This window comes from Notolepis coatsorum (genome assembly GCF_963971535.1).
Source record: "Notolepis coatsorum genome assembly, chromosome: 7".
NCBI lineage: Eukaryota > Metazoa > Chordata > Actinopteri > Aulopiformes > Paralepididae > Notolepis > Notolepis coatsorum.
This window is the reverse complement of record NC_140171.1, coordinates 18,094,153-18,100,291: the sequence shown is the minus strand read 5'-3', so window position 1 is coordinate 18,100,291 and position 6,139 is coordinate 18,094,153.

The following is a 6,139-nucleotide window of genomic DNA, read 5'->3' as shown; positions in this document are numbered from 1 at the left end:
ACTGCGCTCTTGCAGTAGAGGTTCGATTTTTAAGAGCTGGATCTGTGGGCAGAGGCAGCTGTAATGTCTGTAGATAGAAGCGCACACACCCTGTTCACCACCTGGTTGTGGTTAGCAAAGAGTGTATTGTAGTAGGGCTGGGAGGTGTACAGAATATGAGGGTATAACTAAAGGTATGGATTTTTACTGTCGGGGATGATACATATTGTAAAAAAAATAAAAATAATTTAATAAACTGTATATTTTTAAGTTAATAATAAAAAAAATTATTCCTCGCAGCAGTATTAAAAAGTGAATAAAAAGAAATGGGACCATGGCAATTGTATTACAAGATACAGACATATCACATTGTAATTTGTACTGGAAAACTATACCGTCAAATACTGTTATACCCTCAAAACTAAAATAATAATATTGTGCTATGATATTTCGGGCATGTCGCCCAGCCCTGGTGTACAATGGTGTCTCTAAAAACATGAATGTCATATCAAGGACCCTTAATCGGCTGAACGTAGACCATGTTTCATTGCAGAATTATGTACTGTAGATGTGTGGGGAATAACAGAGAATGAGACCTATGACCAGATTAGAACGTTGACATTTTGTCATTGTGTTCATTACGGATGAAATTGGATGAAATAGTGAAATCAAACTATTCTACATTTTTACTGGGGAACCCCTGGAAACCCTTCGAGGAAACCCCGCTTTGAGAACCACTGTATTATACTATGGCCTGGTGGAGATCTGGAGGTTAAGGTGGGATACCGCTACCGCACCACTAAGAATTAATATAAATGTTATTTCTGTGGGTTTGGACAGACCATTCAATATCCACTGAACATGAGAAACTCGCTCCCAAACCCACCAGAAACCAGATAAATGTTTGAACCTGTGAGCTGCTCCATAGATTTTGGGATGATTTTGTAGTAGTTGTTTTTTTGTTCCGTTGCTGTTGTTGTAGCGGTCGCTGTTTGACGGTATTACAGATTCTACCTTTGAAGTGAATTTAATGACCGTATCCCTCATCGCACTTGCTTTGTGTGGCGAGAATCTGCTCTGATCATTGTCCGCTCAGTCCTCTAGCCACCCTGAATCATTCATCAGAAACAATGGAATATGACATGGAAGACAAGGTGAATCTACTGGTAGTTTCACGTGACCGTGGGCTAAGCTATAGGCCAGCGGTTCCCAAACTTTTTTGGCCGTGCACCCCCTGTCACCTCCCGACCTAGCTGACGCACCCCCCAATGGGTTTCTGTTAGAAACATTTTTGTTGCTGGTTTTATTTTTTATTTTATCCAGGTTATTTTATCTCTATTTTATCTCTTCCCTCTTCCTATGGATAAGGAATTTCTTTATTTAATTAAAATGTTCACGACAACATGGATGCATGTACTCTGCCAGCATGTTTAATATGCATAATACTAAAGATTTGACTAAGATTTTAATGAAATTTTATTGTAAAAAAAATATATATATATTTTTTTCACCATTAGCCTTTTCATGTCACGCACCACCTAGAGGGCGCTCGCGCACCACAGGGGGTGTGCGCACCACAGTTTGGGAACCACTGCATAGGCTATCGTTCTCATGTGTGTACCGACTAACCATCACTGTATGGATTTCATATGTAGAGTACACAGTATAACACGTGCTCCCGGGTTAAAAACAACATTCACAAATGTTGCAAATCTATGGAGCCAACTGCTGACGCCATAGCAACATGATATACTGTATATATAGATATATATAACAACAATAAATACACCTTCTGACAATAATTCCTAAAAGTAAAGCCTTTTCGGTTTTGTCCGTATAGTCTTGAGAGCAGAATTATCGATGCCGAGCGGTAACTTTTCAAGATTGATTACGCCATACAAGATTGATTACGCCATACAAGATTGCTTACGCCATACAAGATTAATTACACCACACAGTCTCTATAGTAAAGTATAGGAGGTTCATCCTCTTCAGAAAGTACATAGTGATACTATTTTTAAGATATTCTGCAGTGGGTTTTAAACGGGTTTCATGTGACTGCAGGTCAAGACATATTCTTAACACACGAAAGACGCACTCATGTCTGTCTACAGAAAGTGAACATTCCGTTTGTGTATCAGGTGAGAAGCTTCAAGGCAACCCCAACTTCGGATACCTTGGTGTTATATTATAGACACATTTATCTTGTATAAAAATCAGTTTAAGCATGTTCTGGCAAAAGTAAATTTGCAACAACTTCAGACGCATACCAAACAATATAACGTACCGTTTACCTACCTGTGATACAACTCTGAAACAGATACCAAAGGTCTTGGATACCAAACCCAAATCGTTGTAATATACTGTCTACTGTAGGTATGGTTTCCTGGGCTGGGTACATTTGTATAAATTCCACGACACCTTTGTATATATATATATATATATATTAGGGCTGTCAAAGTTAATGCTTTAACTTTGGAGATTAATTTAAATGATTTAAAGCATTAAAATAAATTAATCTAGATTAATCTATGGAGTGAAAAATCTTCAATCTTACCGCCGCGGATATAAGAAAGAGGTCTAGCTGAGTCAATGTTGATGGTTTTGTTGAACATTTGTATTTCACAGGAGAGAAACTGTATCCAAAGAAAGCTATTAAAATAGTCTTTGAATCTAAATATACTTTCTTTGTGTTGATTTTACATTAATTCCATGATTTTACTCAAGTAAATATCTGTTACAAGCCTCGGTCTTAAGTAGAAAAATGCTACTTTTTATCTAGATTAATCTAGATTAATTACAGAAATTTGTGAGATTAATTAGTAAAAAAATAAATGTATTTATTGACAGCACTAATATATATATATAAAATGTATAAATCCTTCATGGCCTAAAGCACCTCCCTCACTTAGCACTTTTGTAATACAGAAAACTCACAATATGACCAGATCAATGACCCGAGGGCCAGAAGCTCATTTGGCCAGTTACCTTTCACATTGAGAACCTCCCAGAAATATACTTCCAGTTACAGGTACAGTATAGTACCACCTACCGCTCCTTCGTACACAAGCTTAAAACCTGGCTCAAAAGCAACCATGTGTCATCATGGTAGGGAGGGCTGTGGCCCCAATGACATTCCTTGGTGTTTCCGTACACTCCAGACGTTCATTCCTTGGTGTTTCCGTACACTCCGGACGTTCATTCCTTGGTGTTTCCGTACACTCCAGACGTTCATTCCTTGGTGTTTCCGTACACTCCAGACGTTCATTCCTTGGTGTTTCCTGTATACTCCAGACGTTCATTCCTTGGTGTTTCCTGTATACTCCGGACGTTCATTCCTTGGTGTTTCCGTACACTCCAGACGTTCATTCCTTGGTGTTTCCGTACACTCCAGACGTTCATTCCTTGGTGTTTCCGTACACTCCGGACGTTCATTCCTTTGTGTTTCCGTACACTCCGGACGTTCATTCCTTGGTGTTTCCGTATACTCCAGACGTTCATTCCTTGGTGTTTCCGTACACTCCGGACGTTCATTCCTTGGTGTTTCCTGTATACTCCGGACGTTCATTCCTTGGTGTTTCCGTACACTCCGGACGTTCATTCCTTGGTGTTTCCTGTACACTCCGGACGTTCATTCCTTGGTGTTTCCTGTATACTCCGGACGTTCATTCCTTGGTGTTTCCGTACACTCCAGACGTTCATTCCTTGGTGTTTCCTGTATACTCCGGACGTTCATTCCTTGGTGTTTTCGTACACTCCAGACGTTCATTCCATGGTGTTTCCGTACACTCCGGACGTTCATTCCTTGGTGTTTCCTGTATACTCCGGACGTTCATTCCTTGGTGTTTCCGTACACTCCGGACGTTCATTCCTTGGTGTTTCCTGTATACTCCGGACGTTCATTCCTTGGTGTTTCCGTACACTCCAGACGTTCATTCCTTGGTGTTTCCTGTATACTCCGGACGTTCATTCCTTGGTGTTTCCGTACACTCCGGACGTTCATTCCTTGGTGTTTCCTGTACACTCCAGACGTTCATTCCTGGGTGTTTCCTGTATACTCCGGACGTTCATTCCTTGGTGTTTCCGTACACTCCGGACGTTCATTCCTTGGTGTTTCCTGTACACTCCAGACGTTCATTCCTTGGTGTTTCCTGTACACTCCGGACGTTCATTCCTTGGTGTTTCCGTACACTCCGGACGTTCATTCCTTGGTGTTTCCTGTATACTCCGGACGTTCATTCCTTGGTGTTTTCGTACACTCCGGACGTTCATTCCTTGATGTTTCCGTATACTCCAGACGTTCATTCCTTGGTGTTTCCTGTACACTCCAGATGTTCATTCCTTGGTGTTTCCTGTATACTCCGGACGTTCATTCCTTGATGTTTCCGTACACTCCGGACATTCATTCTCACAAAAACATGTTTAGAAATGAGAAATACCATTGGCCGCGAGAGCACACGTTCTGCCGTAATGTAATCACAATGGCAGCTTCTATCTGAAAAGGACATCTGGGTGCTTTTTAACTCAACGTCTAACTCCGAAATGTATGATATAAGCGAATATAAAGCTATTGAATCATTTTACAAGTACCATTGGAGCTCAACAGAGCTATTGTTTACGTTTTGAACCTGTGAATTATTATTCTAATTTGACCGTGTTGATGGGAGACAATGCGTGTAACGTTATTCCAACAAAAGTCACCTAGCGTTACAATGATTCGGTCAGGCCTCTTGGTAAGTGAGGGACATTATATTAGCTTATTATATAAGTATTACCTGTCTGATGCAAAACTTTAAATTCCACTCTGCGACTAAAGTCCTCTCTCCTTTGACAGCAGCAAACGTTATAACAGCGTTGGTTACATCCTTAAATGTCCTCCGCTTGGATAGACGTATGAGATGAGTTCATTTGTGTGTGAGTCAATGATCACACTGACTTGGAACAAACCACTGGTTTATTGAAGTGCCAATCTCGAAGCTCCATTTAAATGAATGTCTGTTAAGTCACTATATCTATCACCGAATGAGATAACGCCACAGTGAACGAGCCTATGGCCCACTGATGAAAGACCTTGCCTATGCAGAATTACCAAGTGTTATGAACTGGCGACATCACATATGTAAATAAATGTAAATAAAGTACATATCGGCCACAGGGAAAAGGTTAACATACATTCTGTTATAGCCATAAGTATAATAATAATAATAAAAGTATAATAATAATAATAATAATAATAATAATAATAATAATAATAATAATAATAATAATAATAATAATAATAATAATAATAATAATAATAATAATAATAATAATAATAATAATAATAATAATAATAATAATAATAATAATAATAATAATAATAATAATAATAATAGTAAATATATCCAATTTGCAGCATTTGCTTTGGACTTTTGCCGATACAATACGTCATTATATTACTTATACAACACGTAAATATTACTTACGGCTATAACATAACGTACATTATGTACCTTTCTTTTTGTCTTGAGTGATCTTGGAGACTGCCACTTTAAGACTGCGTGAGCAGTGCCAACACTGAGTGAGTCTACATCCTGGTCTACACACAGGTACGGTGGCTCATAATGAACAAACAGGACAATCATTTAGCCAAATGAACTACAATAATAAAATAAAGTTTAAAAAAAAGATTTAATAAAAAGAATAAATCATCTGAATCCTGAATTGAGGTCCGAATGCCCAATAGGTACACAGAACACATTTAAAACCATGCAAACGTTCTGGGCCAACCCTAATATCTAGCCTCTACATGCCTGCTTTGCCTGTCCTCATCTATCTGTTTGTCAGGATGACGTCTCGTCCCTCTAATCCCTCTGTCCGTATGGTTGTACTGCATGGATTCCAGTTGTTTTACTGCTGGCTGTGTGTCAGTCTGCGAATGCTTGTGTCTTGTTGTGTATAACCGCGTCTAGTCCGCTAATTGCTTATGTTTCTTCATATATAATTGTCTGCTTAATGTGCTAACTATTTGGCTTCCTCTATATTCAAGTTTCGTATACTTTGCCTTTAGTTGTTTGCATGCTTTCACGTCTCCCTGTTAAACACCTGGCCCGGGGACAGTTGAAAATTAGCTGTTTCTGCTATCTGGCAGATTTACAGCGATGTTGATTCATGTGCACTG